The sequence below is a fragment of the Cricetulus griseus genome, chromosome X (genome assembly GCF_003668045.3).
Source record: "Cricetulus griseus strain 17A/GY chromosome X, alternate assembly CriGri-PICRH-1.0, whole genome shotgun sequence".
NCBI lineage: Eukaryota > Metazoa > Chordata > Mammalia > Rodentia > Cricetidae > Cricetulus > Cricetulus griseus.
In genome coordinates this window covers 10,208,528-10,224,936 of record NC_048604.1, presented here as the reverse complement: position 1 = coordinate 10,224,936, position 16,409 = coordinate 10,208,528, and the positions used below count along the sequence as shown (strand labels likewise).

General features: G+C 34.7%; 1 long non-coding RNA gene across 5 annotated transcripts in view; it reads right to left on the bottom strand.

The window, feature by feature from the left end:
- The window catches only part of LOC107979936, a 35,211-nt gene extending 29,095 nt beyond the window's left edge, over positions 1-6,116 (bottom strand). The window contains exons 1-3 of one of the 5 annotated variants that reach the window (XR_003488500.1): positions 6,078-6,116; positions 3,085-4,568; positions 719-909 (exon numbers count right to left, since the gene is read on the bottom strand). This is a non-coding gene — a long non-coding RNA (uncharacterized LOC107979936). Of the gene's footprint in view, positions 1-718; positions 910-3,084; positions 5,751-6,077 lie in introns of those variants that run through there. The other 4 variants (XR_003488499.2, XR_003488497.2, XR_003488496.2 and 1 more) reach the window with 4 other exon arrangements.
- Between the last annotated feature and the right edge of the window lie 10,293 nt (positions 6,117-16,409).

The window sequence follows — 16,409 nt, the reverse complement described above, 5'->3', positions numbered from 1 at the left end:
CAGAGTATGGAATATAGTGTCACTGTTTTACCCACCCAACTTCATGTTCTTTTGTTTTTTAACCCATCAAGTTCTATTGTTTTGTTGTTGTTGTTCAGATTTTCCTGGGGTTGGGTACTTCCCTGGAGTGTACCCAGGCTCCCAGTTTTTACACCATTAAATTAACCTGATTATTTCTCTGCCTGGAGCTAAAAACTGCATTTGCTCCTTTTTGAAGGATAGCATTTGATGCACACCTGTCTCCTTCCATATTGGAATTTTTATCCGGCTTGATGTTTATGTCTTGTGCATGTTGTTACACAATGTTGGTCCATATGTGCAACTGCATTACTCTGTCAGACAAACATTGTTTGCTTGTAATCGTCCACTACCTCCAGAAATTACAATCTTACTACCATCTTTTCCACGGTTATCCCTGAGCCCTGGAAGGCAAAAATATGACACACATGTACTAATTAGCATTGAACATTCTGAACATTATTCTCTGCATAATGACTAGATGTGGGTCTCTGTGTTAATCCTGTTCTACATCAAGAAGTGATTTTTCAGATGGGTGTTGAGAAATATAGTAATCTTTGGGTATACAATATGTCACTAGGAGTCATTTTGGTAGTTCATTCGGCAGAATAATAGTAATGAGTTCTTCTGTATGGCCTGTGACCTAGCTATCCAGTTTCTTATCCAAATAATTAGTTTCTTGTCATAAAGTGGGCCTTACATTTAATCAGAAGATTGTTGATTGTTCCAATAACATTCATGCCACTATTGTACCATTGGTTATATCCTTCCAGTCCACTTGTTATTGTACCTCTCACGGTTCACAACTGGATAAACTTTGATGATTACTTCTTAATTTAATCTGTTGTTTCAACATCTGGCAATTCATCTTTTCCTAGATAATGTGAACTTCTGAAAAAAATATGGAATGAAAAATAATATAAAAGACTCAAAATATTTTTTATGAAGAACACAAACAATTCAGGAAGTTTGCAACATCTAAAGTAACAGTACAGAACAAAATGATATTGTCTACAGAAAAGCAGATAGGTAAAATAAACAAATTTGAGTATTCAGCATAAATCCACTGAAATATATTATTGAATTTTCTATAAAGATTCAAAGGACATTTAAAAGAAATAGAATTTTTTCAATAAATTGTATTGAAAGAGTTGAATATTAATATAAAGAATTAACCCCAAAGTTTATGCAATGTTAATTGATAAATATAAATAGAAAATGTGAAACCACATTATCTTTATGAAAAAGAGAAAGTATATTCTATGTCTAGATAGGCAAATATTTCTTCATATGAGACCATAAGTATAACCTGTGAACCTAATTCTAAACCGAAGTATATCATAATATCAAAGATTTGCTCTGATATGCTATAAAGATAAGGAAAAGCAAGCTACAGAAAATATGTCAAATATTGTACAAAAGACTTCCTTCCAGAATTTATGAGGAAGTCAATCAACTAAATATCAGAAACAGCAAATGAGAAAAATGTTTAAAAGGACAATAATCCAAAGATGAAATACAGGTATCATATAAGTGCACAGAAATATGTGTAACATCAGTAGTTATTAGGGATTTGCAAAACATTTCTGTAAACATAGTTGTGTATACATATAGGAATGTTCTGCTAAATGGGCATGATTTTAATCTGACTCCTAATGACTTATCACTGTTCCCATAGATTAGTTCATCTTTCAACACTCATCCAATCTTTCTACAGTAGATGGAAATTATTAATAGAGACTCATAACTGCTCAAGGTGCAGAGACTGAGAGACTGGAATACTCAGTTCTAAATGAGATATTACACCTCCATCTAAATACTCAGGGATCATTGTCGATGAGGTGGCACAAGGATTGTAAGAACTGGACAAAGCGGATAACTTCCAGAGATCAGTGGTTTCTGATCACAGCAGGACGTTTGGAACCAGGAACTCACAAAAGTTGTGACAATATGCACAAGACCTGTGCAAGGTCAAACCAGAAAAAATTCCAATATGTGGCAGGTGGTCATAAATAAGGATACGAACAGCTGCAAGGGGAAGGACAGGCAATTTTCTTTAATGGTGTGGCCTCTGGTAGATTTACCAAAATTCAGTGAAAGGCTACATAATCAATTGTAGATAGACAGCACAAACTGTACTTAGTGTGTATAAACAAATGAAAATGTGGACACAAATTTGGGTGTGGATGGAATGGGCTGGAACTGTGAGAAGTTGCGGAAGGGTCATGAATATGACACAAGATCAAAGTGAATTGTGCGATGTTCTTGGAGAACTAACAAAAATTTAATAATTTTACGTTCATATAATTTATATCAAATACATTTTTATAATATGTTCTGCAAAATTTTCAGTGGGTAAAAGTTCATGCTACAAAGCCTGATAAATTGAGCTTGATCATTGGGATCCATATAATAGAAGGAAAGAATTGAATTCCAAGGGTTGTTTTCTAATCCTCGCATTCTGCAATATGCATATTCCCAGACACATACACATACACAATACAATATAATTGAAAGAAAATATATATTCCTGTATATATTAAAGTTAAAATATTAAGTAAGTGATTTATTGATTTTCCTTGTTCAACTACTGTCCTTTAGACATAACACAAATTGCTATGAAGTGTCATTTTTCGCATTTCAGTTAAAATTGGTCAAATCATCTAGATTCATTCACATAATTATTACTTATAGTTTGTCTAATGGATTTTAAAAATGTAAGTCAACCCAACATTGTTTTGAAACCCTATAAGGCATTTCACACATCCCACTCCTCTATTGTGCTAATCAAGCTATACTCATAGGTCACTGAGTATTAGTTATGATACGTTCATGATACATTCCTAAACTCTTGCATATTTAACCAACTGTTTCTGAAATACATTTTCAGCAATATTTCTTCTGTTTCCTATATCTTTTAATGGGCACACACAGACTTGTATTATAATGTCTTTTATTCATAAAGTAAAAGTGAAAAATATCATGCCTTTTTTTTTCTTTCCTTGAGTACTGATGACAGATTAATACAAACTAAGATTGGCATTATGTAATTACTCTATGTCTTACCATTGCATTGAATCCACATTCATAATAAATGTGTTAAAGTGAATAATCAAGTGAACATTTACCAAGAATCTACCGCCTGTCAATTACTGTGTTTAGTGAAGAGAGTATGAAGATGAATAAGCCATGAGTTCTGGTCACACAGGAACATCATAGTCTAATTAATACACAAAAATTGGTGTTAGAAACAGAAACCAGAAGAGAGCAGGTTATTCTTGGAGAATAATTTTGTCATAAAGGGAAGGAATATTGTTTACATTAAGACTGAAAATTCATTGAGGAATATATCTATTATGTGCTTCTTGATAGAATATTTGTCAAGTTCAAATAAGCTATTCAAATGCTAGATCTTAACAGGTGCTAGTATTGTAAATAGAATACTCTGGAAGCTTATTAAAACTGGAAAATATTTTTTCCCAAAGCCCCATGGACGGAGAAAGTGAAAAGAAAAGGTTAGTGTAGTACATGTCTCATGTCCATTCAATTTCAAACCATAAACTAATCAGTTTTGTGTGAGTAACCACATGCATGTATAACAACATTGTCAGTTATTATTAAATTCAAAAATTCATTTTCTTGAGACAACTTAGTCTACTGATATCTAGTAGACATAGTTGACTATAAGATGCACCTAGATATGTTCTATTTTATTTTAAAAATATGTTTGATACTAGGCACATTATGAAACATATGAGCAGCATATCAGATAAAGGAACAAACCCAAATAGTAGATTCAAATATTGCAATTTAAATTAGACACACAAGGCAGTTCATAAAGAAAAAGAAGCCATGTGAATAAAGTAGAGAGGAATGTGCGGCAAAAGCTTCTAGGAGCTGGGAAGAGACATTATATGTTTTGAATGCTTATAGTGAAACTTACTGGAAATTTTGTGTGCTCAGTATTATTGAAGGATGTACTTACTTTATGAGTACAATAATAGATCATTACTATTTTAGAAACTCCTTTATCATATAGATGCCATATTTTCTTCCTTCTCTTCTGATTTCCATTGTAGTTTTCACTTTTCTCCTCAACTTTGAAATGCTACTGTTTCATAGGGCACAATCTTCTATTTTGTTTGCTTTTTACCTACAATGTCTCAGGAAATCTCGTACAATGTACTATGTGACTGACAAATTTTCCTATGCCTAGATTTTCCTATTGGTTACAAATGGATATCTAACTGTTATTCATACTTCTTGAGAAGTCCCAGCCATCTTTTATAGGCCTTCTATGAAGTCAGACCTTCATAGAAGGCGTAAGTATATGCAGAAGAAAACAAAGATTGATAGGGCCATTGTTACATTAACAGTCTCTGCAAACCTTAATCACAGACTATACAAACTCAAAAAGTGTATTTTCTAAACTAAAAAAAAAGTGACAGTTTACACTTACAAATGGGCTTTTGCTGTTTGGTAATCATTGTTCTGAGAGCTTTCTGTCCATTAACCTAGTTATTTCATCTTCCTTTTACAGCTGAGTATACCTGAGTACATAGAGAAAACAGTTGGCACAGCTGGGCAGTAAATCAAAATGATCCTTGACTCTTGCCCTCTGCATTTCCTTCTGTTTTCCTCAACTCACATTTTTCTTCCTCCATCTTACTACTTCATCTGCTTCCTCCTTTTGTGTCTTTCTTCCTTTGTTCCCTTTCTCCTCTAACTACAATATTAAGTAAGGGCATCTATTTTCGGAAATAAAAAAAAAAACTATGTATGCTCTTCTTCATATTGGGATTCCATCTTATAATGTACATATGTATATATTTACAAAGATGCAAATGTGAGTATAGCGTAGAATTTAGAAAGGAGACTAAAAGAAATAATATTAGGGGATGAAGGACAGAATGTAGATGAAGAAAAATGAAATGTGAAAGAAGTTATAAATCTAATAATTTTCTAGATTTAATTCTGTCATTTATTTATATGTTAGTCAGTGTTCTGCTGCCATGAACAACTCTTTCAAAGGAAATCATTCAACTGAGAGTGGTTAACACTTCAGAGGTTAGTCCATTATCATCATGGCATGAAGCATCGCAGCACACAGGCAGACATGGTGTTGGAGAAGTAGATGAGAGTTTCAAAATTGTATCCTCTGGGAACAGGATGGCATATACACTGGGCCTGGCTTGGGCGTTTTGAAACATGAACACCTTCCCTAATGACACGCTGCCTCCAACAACTCTACATCTTTCAATCCTTTCAAATAGTGCCACTCCATGGTGACCAAGTATTCAAATCCATCAATCTGTGGGTACCATTCTAATTCATACCAGTACGTTTTTTATGGTGGTGGATGAGTGTATAAAAATGTGATGGATAGTGAAAATATAAAATCCAACAAATCAATTACTGATCTTACAAATGTTATTTTTCTCAATATTTTGTATTAATATTTCTTTTTATTTCAAATTTATTTTTTAATTCTTTAATTACTACTCATATTTACAAATCCACGTCTCATTTCCTCACCCTCCCATCCTCCCATGTTCCCCACCAACCTCCCCAACCCATCCTCCAACTCCTCCCCAGATATAGTGAGAACCTCCACAGGAGACCTTCAAAGTCCTTCATATCATTCAGGGGAGGGCCTAAATCCTCCTTGCTGTATCTGGGCTGCAATAGTATCCCTCCAAAGGGAATGGGCTCCCAAAGTCCATTTGTGCTCTACGGATAAACACTGACTCCACTCTTAGAGGTCCCATAGACTGCCTTGGCCGCCTAGCTGGCACCCACATTCAGAGGGCTTGGTTCAGTCCAATGCTGTTTCCCCAGCTTTATGACTAGGATCTCAATGCTCTTAGTAGGTCAGGTCAAGTGTTTCTGTGGGTTTCTCTAGCACCATCTTGGCTCCTTTGCTCATCACTCCTCCCTCTCCACAACTGGATTCCAGGAGTATGGTTCAGCCCTTAGCTGTGGGTTCCTGTCTCTGCTTTGAACAACAACTGGATGAAGGCTCTAGGAATGGTAACCAAGGTAGATATCAATCACATTACAGGGAAAGGGCATCAATGTCATGCTCTCCACCAGTGCCTGGATTCTTAGTTGAGGTCATCTGTTACGATAAATCTTTCTTCCAAAAGCTGCCCGAGCCCCATCGCCACATGGGCGGTCTCTGCCAGGTGCCCAATTTCTGCCCGCCGCGTGGATAGACAAAATAATACAGAGACATATTAGGTACAAAGCTGCTTGGCCAATGACTAGGATTCTCATCTGTTAGCTCAGTCTTAACTATCATAAACCTATATATTTTATAAGACTTATCTTATCGGATGCCTTATCAGCGTCCTTCCTTGCCACTGGATCACATTGTGCTTCTGGAGCAGGACCAGAAGGGAAAAGAGTGAACACTTCCTGTTTCCTTCTTAAATATGAGTCTCCTTGCCATGTCACTTCCTGCCTGGATCACCACTTCTCTACTACATTTCCCAGAATCCTCTTTGACTCCTAGTCCCTTCTAACTTGCTGTCTCATTGGCCAAACAGTATTTTATTTAACAATAAGATAAACATACACAGAAGTACTTCCCCCATCAGTCATCCCTGTGGATCCCCTAGCATTTACCCTGTGCTAGACCTCTCTCCAAGCCTGTACTTTCTCCCTCTATCAAGGCATCTCCTTTCTTGCCCTCCTGTATTCCTCCCCACCCTGTGTCTGGCCACACTTCACCCTTGACCCCCATGCTCTCTGCCCTCTGCCTGCCACCTGAGGTGTTTATATATTCCTTATCAACCACATTTCTACTTCATCAGTCACAAGCAGTCCTCATCATCTTTTCTATGGGGCACATTCAACTCAACTTCTCAACTTTTATAAAACTGCCATGAACAATAATTTGAAAGTTCAAAGCTCTGCTATTCTTTAATAATTAAATATGTTCTTTGGCATTTTCATACATGTGTATGGTACATTATGATTACTCTCAATCTCATCCTTGTATTTTCACCTCACCCCTGTCAAATAGCCCTCACCCCTAGAAATCCCTTTCTCCCATTTACATTTTTTTTTGTTTTATTGATGACATACTGAGTTTAACTTGAGCCATCTATGTAATCATGGGTTTGGAGGTAAGTGGCTACATAACTAAAGACAATAATGTTCTCTCCTTGACTCTATTAATAGAAAATGACTCAGCAGTGATATGTAAGAATCCCTTGAGCCCTTCCTCCATCTATGCCTGACTGTTGATTTGCTGAACTCCTTTTTATAGACATTTGTTGTAAGCATCTCTAGCTGCTAAAATTTCCTGATTTCAATGGCCACATATCCAGAAGAAATCATTTTACAGCTAATTCAATTTCTTAAATATTGTGAATATTCATCCCCAATATTCCTGCTTCATAATAGTCTTCAGATTATAATTTTAAAGACATTTGTGTGTCAGTACATCTTATAAATCACTACTGATGGCTAACTATTCTCTCAAGAGTAAATTACAGTGCTGGTGAGATGGCTCAGTAGTTACAAATACTTGTTGCTTAACATGTTGCTTTTTGTGAAGGACCAGGGCTCATATTATATCACCCACTTGATGACTCTCAACATTCTGTAGTTCGAGTACCAACAGATTCCGCAAATGCTTAATTTGAATAATTCATGTTTGTAGTCGTGTATACACATAAAATTACAAAGAAAATTTCATTTTTTTCTCTAAGCACTTCAAACATATTTCTGTGGAATATGTGACTCTAGAGAGACCCTTCAGGAACAATACCTCATGAAAGATTAAGTTTATGTCCCTGGGTCACAAAGGTATTGAGTAGCACAGTTGCGATTCAAAGGGCATGAGAATTAGAGATAATACATTGAAAATTCCTGGCACACAGTAGGCCCTGGGTACATGCTAGCTATTACACTAATTAATCCTCACTGCATATATAAAGCTGAACAATGCAACCCTTTCAGGTTTCCTTCTGTGCTTTGAAATGTGATTTTTTTTTTCAAAAACAGCAGAGGGAATTATAAGGATCATGGTTTATCTCTCTAAATAGTTTCTATTATAAAGGATGAGCCCTCCATGTGTTGGAACTCTTCCACTAAATTTTAATAGAATACATTTGCCATGACATAATGAGCTTCTGCATAATTTTTACTTTTCTTTATGATTTAATTAGCCTTGGTCTTTTTCTTTTCTTTGTTTTGACTGGTGCCCTCTCAATCTCTACAGCATTTTATTATGAACATTTGGTAACAAACACTATGTGTTCATAATAGTGATACTTTTTGACCCATAATATTAGAGCTTGTTTTCTTTTCTTTGAGAATTATAAATGATAATAAAAGTTTTAAGCACTGGGATTTGAGTGTTTAAATTCTGTACTTAAGAATGAGATTTATGCAGAATTTCCAAAAAGGTTTTCTCCTATTTATGATACTTAACCCAAATAATAATTTTTGAATGATGATTGTTTTCATTATAGAAATACTGCTCTTAAATCTAGAAATTCTGAATTTGAAAGTATTTCCTTGTTACATTTTAGAACAGCACTTAACATACAAAGGCCCATGGTCCATATCCCATCTGTCATCTCTTTTGGTAAATATTATTTTAAGGAATGATATCCATATTTATTATTCTCAGTGACTTTTGTCTTATATCGACAGTGTTCATAGCTGTGAGACAAATATGTTTACACACAAAGTCAAGCATATTTACTATCTGAACTTTATGTAGTTTGGTATTGCTGCATTGACCAATGATCATGTCACTCCATAGAAAGTAGCTGTTAATGAAATGGGAAGAATAAGATATTTTCTAGCAATATCTCTGAGTCATATCTTTGCTACTTCAACCAGCTACAGCCTAGAAAAAGTATACACTCTATTTTGGCAATCTTTGAAACTCTGCTTATAAGAAATTTTACTTTCAAAATTACCCCACATTTTTCTGGAGAGTTTTGCTGCTTTGACATACATACATTATACCATACTTACAAAATTATAAGGTTTTTCTTAAAAGGAACAAAGGTTTCTTAACCCATTACAGAAACCTGGACTTCACTATACTTTTCTCTTTAAACTGGTTCTATTTTACTTTGAAATGTTGTACATATTTTAACAAAAAGACTCAGCAAGCAGTTTGCAGATGAATTTAATGAGCCCATATGGGAACATTTCAAACTTGGATTGTCTGTGATAAATAAAGCCCAATACTGATTTTGCAATGAATTCTAATATTTCCTGTTAAATCAGAAGACTTCTGGGAAAGCTTAAATGATGACTGCAGAATGGTTGTTTTAATAGAAGTTAAAGGTTATAGGCATCCTGACATGCCATATCTGTAATCAACCTTCATTTTCTTAGGTTCATATTTCCTATTAACTCAGATGCTATCTCCTGCTTCTAGCCTTGGAATGTAATTTCTTCATGTAAAATAAATCAATGTATAATACATTATAATTGGGATAGTCATGGAATTTAAGATTTCTCAGTTTTTCTTACTGTGGGTATATAATTCACAATACTGCTGCATATGCATACTCAAAAGTACTTTAATTTTTGTAAAATAATAAATATCATTTGCTAGGGAAAATACAAATTAAGAAAAATGAAGGTACACTAAAACACTTAAAAATTATAATAAGTTATAGAAAAGAATATCCGAGATTTGATGCAAAGCAAACTCACACATTGCTTATAGGATTTACATGGAACTTATATACCATCCTAGAGCCTTCATCCAGCAGCTTATGGAAGTAGAAGCAGATACCCACAGCTAAAAACTGAACTGAACTGGAATCCAGTTGCAGAGACGGAGGAGTGATGAGCAAAGTAGTCAAGACCATGGTGGTGAAACCCACAGAAAGAGCTGACCTGAAAAAGGGGGAGCTCTTGGCCCCCAGACTGATCACTTGGAAACCAGCATAGAACTGACCCAGACTCCATAAATGTGGGTGACAGTGAGCAGGCCTTGGAAATCTATGGGGCCTCCTGTAGTAGATTAGTACTTATCCCTATCATAGGAATGGACTTTGGAATCCCATTTCACATAGAGGGATATTCCCTTAGCCTAGACACAAGGGGGTAGGCCTAGGCCATATCCCAAAGGATATAACAGACTCTGAAGACCCCTCCCATGGAAGGCCTCACTCTCCCTGGGGAGCAGAAATAGTATTGGATAGGTAGGGTGTTAGTGGGGGCCAGGGGAGGAGGGGAGGGAGCGGGAAAGGGGATTGACATGTAAATCAATTTGTTTCTAATTTAAATTTTAAAAAAATTAAAAAGATTTACATGGTTACAAATTAGAAAGATATTTTGATATATAACAAGAAGGAAAGAAATATAACATTTGACTCTATAATTTCCCTTATAGCCACATGCTATAAGCATGCACAAGTAACAAGTATATGAATAGTTAAGTTCCTTATCAAAGGCAAACAATACAAATTTCAGCTAAATCATGATGTTGTGTATTAGTCTTCTAAAAATTTATTTCATCTCTGTTTTCAATCTTGGTTAGAAGAAAATTGAAGCTCTGTTTGATAGCAGTCATTGCAGAGACTTATAATTTGTCAAAACGCTAAGAAAAAGAGACTGAGTGCTCAACCATAAACAGGATACTTGTATCACTACTGATCCCACCCTACCCCCATACACACCTGCAGGTACAACCATTTCTCAGGGAATGTAACAAAAGAAGAAGAAGGAAGAATGTGAGAGCTGGGGAAGAGAGCTGGGGAGGAGAGCCGCAAAATGCTGTCTTATATACTTGATGTATCTATCACACTTGTGAGCAAACAGTAGCTGTTATTATCTGCACAAGACCTACACAAGATTAAGCCTGTCAATATTTCAACATAAACAAGGTAACAACACTCATAGACTTACTTCTTCCTAATGAGCTATTAGAAGTTGATTGCTGCAGGGGAAGAGGAATTTGGGGGTTTTGAGGATGTGGCTACAAATGGTTATGAATGATCTAGTGGATCTCTGATCTTTTTTGAATATCTGTGCAGTGCTAACTGGAATAGTGAATTACTTTTCAGAAATCAAGAAAAACATGAAATTGAGAGGGACAGTAGGAGAGACATCTAAAAGAGATTTGGAGATTGAAATGAGCATAGTTAGTATCATATTTCATCACATACATGAATAAAATTCTCAAAGAATCTAATATCAAAAATATACTGAACCAATTAGAGTTTTCATCACATTCCCATGAAACAAAACATTTGACATGTCCTTTTTATAGATTCGAACTATAGCATAGGCTCATCTAAAGGTTGGAAAAATGAGGTACAATAATGTAGAATTTGTCCAAAATCAAATTATTAAGTGGAAGAAAAATTATTTCCTTCTAAAAAGCACAGCATCTAAGTGTAGATTCTCAAACATAACTTCATAAATGTGATAATTTATAAAAACATTAATAATTCCAAAGACAAGTCACACTGCAGCCTTAAGTTTATTACTTCTAAAACCCCATCACCCACACATTCTAATTTAATGACATGATTATATGACACATGAGTTTTTAATGGCTCAGATGATCCAAATATTCTTTGTTTAGGCACAACTTGCACCAAATTTCTCTTGAGAAGTGGAATGAGGTAGGCTCTTTTGTCTCTAGAGAACTCATCCAGCCAGAAGGTTCTGTGATTGATGTTTTATATCAAACAGATACTTTATTTCATTAAAATTAAAGAAAGTATATCTATTAACACTCTACAATATCCCTCAGGCTATCTTTTATTTTCAAAAATCATGAAATCAGCTATGTTTTCTAACACAGTTCTCATCAGTTTAGGTTTAGTAGATGAAACATGGATGTGTATCACGGCACATCAAAAGATCTATTTCCCTAAAAGGGAAATAAAATTATTTTAACTTTCAAAGTCATCCATTCTTGTCTTGTTACAATATACAACAAGCTTTGTACATATTTCACCACTCTTATAAATTAAATCTTTTATGTTTATACAGCATGTGAAATTTTCAAACATAACTAGCTATTTGAGCATTATAATAACCTATGAACATATTTAAAAGAGCAACTGTATATTATTCTTTGTTTTTCTATATTGAAAATTATTGTTTGTGAAATCATTTACATCAAATAACTGCATTGTTTAATATTCAATATAGTACTGAAGAAGTTATAGAAACTTTATTAGACAAAAATGTCTAAAAATGTCTCAGCGTTGAGCTGGGAATTTAAGATAAAGTAATTAAAACAGAAATCAGCAGGGTGAGTGGCACTGGGGAGATATATTTGGCAACTTATGTTATTTTAATTACCTAAGTCCTGAAGAGGCCAGAGTCTTCATTTAGAGGGCAACGAAATTGATGGTCAGAAAAGACTTGATTAAAAATTCTAGTTGAAGGAGGAATTTGCACTTGTGTGATAAGAAAATCCATAGGCAGGGACAAATGATAAATACCATTTATAGTAACATCTTGGAAGAAAGCATGAAAGGGTGAAAAAGTAGTCATAGCCATAGATATAGAGTATTAGAGTTATGGTAGCATATAGTATAAAAATCCTTCCTCGATAGAAGGTATAATCTAGTGGAAAAGGGAAACATTAAGGGGAATATATGTTTTTAAGTTATCCAGAGAAAAGAAAAACAGACTGGAATAAAGAGTGGATTGTTGAATAATATATATATATATATATATATATATATATATATATGCAATGGTGAATGGGGAGAAATCTGGATCAAGGAAGAGTTAACTAAACAGGAAGTGGAAAAAGCATACACATGGACATTTCAGGAAGTGCTGTTAACATATGTAAAGAACATAAAAAAGGTCTATATACTCAGGAAGATTTAAAAGGAGCACAAACACTGGAAGAATGAGATGAAGAAAGTATTAATAGTACAAGATCAATAAAGTATTTTATTATTTAAAACAGTGAAACTGTTACTTATTATAAATAAATTGTGTAGATTTTTTCATGATTTTAAATGAAACAATAACAGATCCAGACCTAACTTTTAAAATGACAGTTACCTGTAAATAGGGAAGATAAAGGAGTAGCAATTATATTTATAGTGGAAAGAAGAATTGACATTCAATTAGATAAAAATTTGAGATGTTTATGGTTCATGATTTTCAGTTAATTATTCCCGGGGAAAGTCTACAGCACAAGAGAGTGATATAAAACATACAAACAGGCAAAGGCCAGTTAAGTTTGGTGACTACCCTAATTGTCATCATAGAACCTTCATCCAGTAACTGATGGAAGCAGATGCAGAGATCAACAGACAAGCACTCAACTAAGCTCTGGGAGTGCAAGGGAGGAGGGATTATATTAGAAAAGAGGGTAAAGACCATGATGGAGAAATCCACAGAGACAGCCCACCTGAGCTTATGGGACATCACTGACTCTAGACCAACAGCTGGGGAGAGTGCTTGGGTCCTAACCATGCCCTCTGCATGTGGGTGACAATTGTGTAGCTTGGTCTGTTTGAGAGGCTCCTGGCAGTAGGACCAGGATCTATCCCTGGTGCATGAGCTGGCTTTTTGAAGCTCGTTCCTTAAGTGGGATACCTAGCTCAACCTTGATGCACAGGGGAGGGTCTTGGTCCTGCCTCAACTTGATGTGCTAGACTTTGTTGACTCCCCAATGGAGACCTTACCCTTTCTGAGGAGTGGATGAGGGAAAGGTTTTGGGGGGATGTAGGGTAGAACTGGAGAAGGGAGAGAGGGAGAACTGTGGTTGGTATGTAAAACAAATGAAATTTTTAAATAAAACATATAAACATTAGAGGCTACAATTAATTAGTGGTTTAGAGCAATTGCTACTATTGCAAAAATTCACAAGTTCAGTTCTCAACACCAATGTTTGGTGGCTCACAACTTCCTATAGTATGCCAGGGAGATCAGATGCCTTCTTCTGGCCTTTGTAGGCACCTGAACTTGAGTACAATAGTTCACATAGACACAAAAACATAATTAAAATGAATCTTAAAAATAAAAGCACTAATATTTATTTTACTTAAATACCTGCTAGTCTACTGGAATTGATAACAGCCACTATGTGGTAGATTGAGCTTGAGGGAATATTCTAAAATTTCACTTACATGTCTAATAGTTACTAGTTTTCAGTAAGAACCTTCCCTGGGCTATAACCAAAGTACTGACAGACAGCATTTTACATTGCCCAGATTTCTTCACAATATTGTGTCTTTGTTCAACTGACAAGCATAACAAAAGAGAAAGAAAGAAAGTATAATCATGCATTCTCTTTTATCACCTAGCCTTAGATGTTAAGGTATTAATTAGGTCACTTTCTCCTGTGGCAGTAATCAAAAATTTCAACTTCGGTTCAAACAGAAAAAACATCGACATTACCTCTGAAAAGAGAAGTGATACATTTCTAGAAAGAGTATAGGTGAGATCAGAAATATCATTGTTACTTTTACAAAACAATCTATATCAGCACATGTGGATATTGTTAAAACAGGCAGTTTAATTTGTATTCCTGATTTCAGCTTAGCAGTGTTGCCAGCTATACAGCAGGGATTCTTCAATGAAATATATTTAAATAAGGGGAATTAAATGAGATAGTCTAAAGAAAAGAAAAACAGTTTAAGTTTTCCTGAAACATTAAAAGACATAAATAAAAGTTCAGAAATAATAGAGACAACAATATCTGAGCAAAAACAAACAAAAAAGGTGAGTGTGAGTGTGTGTGTGTGTGTGTGTGTGTGTGTGTGTGTGTGTGTGTGTGTGTGAAGAAGACAATGTATTTGTTATAAATCCAATGAAAAGATTACATAGACCAGGAGGAGTCAAGTGTATAAAATACTGCTTGTAGGTTTAGCAAATAAAGGTTGAAATGATGACTATTTGTGACTCTTCATAATTTTTCTTCACCTTCATATGAGCTAGAGTGTGGGAATGTTTCAAACAAGAAATCTAAGCACCAAAGAAAGTATATGAGGAATAAAGTCACCTTATACATGCATTTTGGCACTTTCTTTACTGTGTATTTTTAATTGTATGTTACCTTAGCATATTAGCTTATTTAGTGAATTAGAATGACAATTGATTCTCTTAGAGTTCTGAAAGCCAGAAATCTGAAATAAGCCAAAGATGTTGCAAACAAAGCATCATAAAAGGCTGGTTACTTCTTAAGTGATATTATTAGAATGTTTCTTTTGGTTTGCCTTTTTCAGATTCTAGAAAAGCTTTGGTCATGGCTATGACACTTACTTATCTTCTTTTACATTCATTCTTGTGATTAAATCTGGACTAGTTGGGTAATTCCAGTAAATAGGCCCTTAAAGCACATTTTAAAAACTGTACTCTTCATGTAAGGCAGGTATCATTTATACAATAGAGGAAAGAAAATATAAATATCTTTGGCAATATTATTTACACAAACACACCAGTTTCAAAAGGTTTGTCATTAAATGTAGCAAGAAAATTTCTCACCAGGAAGTTGCTTTTTCTTTGATATATTAATTTTTAAAATATCTACTCTTTTGTTTAGTTAATGTCTTATGCTCAAAATATAAATAAATTCTATTGATTTCACTTATTTTCCATATTATGAGAATAGAAAAAAATTATTGCTACAGAGCTGATTATAAGAAACTGTGTAGTGATGTATACACATCTATGACAATTGCTCTTGTGAATTCTTAGATATTTCAGTGTCCATGTCTGCAAAAAGAGAAGGTTCACAGTGTCTGCCAGGTGCAGAGTCAAGATCAAGACATGTTTTCTTTGACGCCAACAGGAATATTCTGCAGGTGACAGCAGGTAGTAATGCTGTGAAAGTGCTGCTTCCTTGGATGTGCTGTGGCTTACCATCATACCTGCATAGAACAAGATATAGCAGTTGTCCTACAGAGTATCTTTTAATGTCAAGGCATTCCAATTTATTAAGATACATTTTGAAGATCCATAAGAGTTATAATGTTATTTGATGAATTATATTAATTTATGCAATTATAAAGTCAATGGAACTTAAATGACACTATAAAGAGTAACTTCATGCATTGTGATAAATAAAGGAACTTTTGAACCTAGTGAAACATGGTACCATTTTAATTCACACTTTGGATGAAGCACAAGAGACCATTAAGCCTAACTCATATATTATGACATATCATACTGTGCTGTGACTTATATCTAATGCAGCAAAGTTAACTCATATAGGTCCAAGAGATATGGAATATTGGCAAACATATTGCATATGGTGAAGCTGTGACATGGAAAGGAAAAAACATTTTGTCTACAAGTAACAAGAGCAGATCAATTGAAACTTTCTTAATCCAGAGCCCAAGTTTTACAACCTATAGGTCACAATCTCCGTGTTTTGTGCTAAAGTCTTTTCTCCTAGACATTTTACTAGTATTATTTTAATTGAA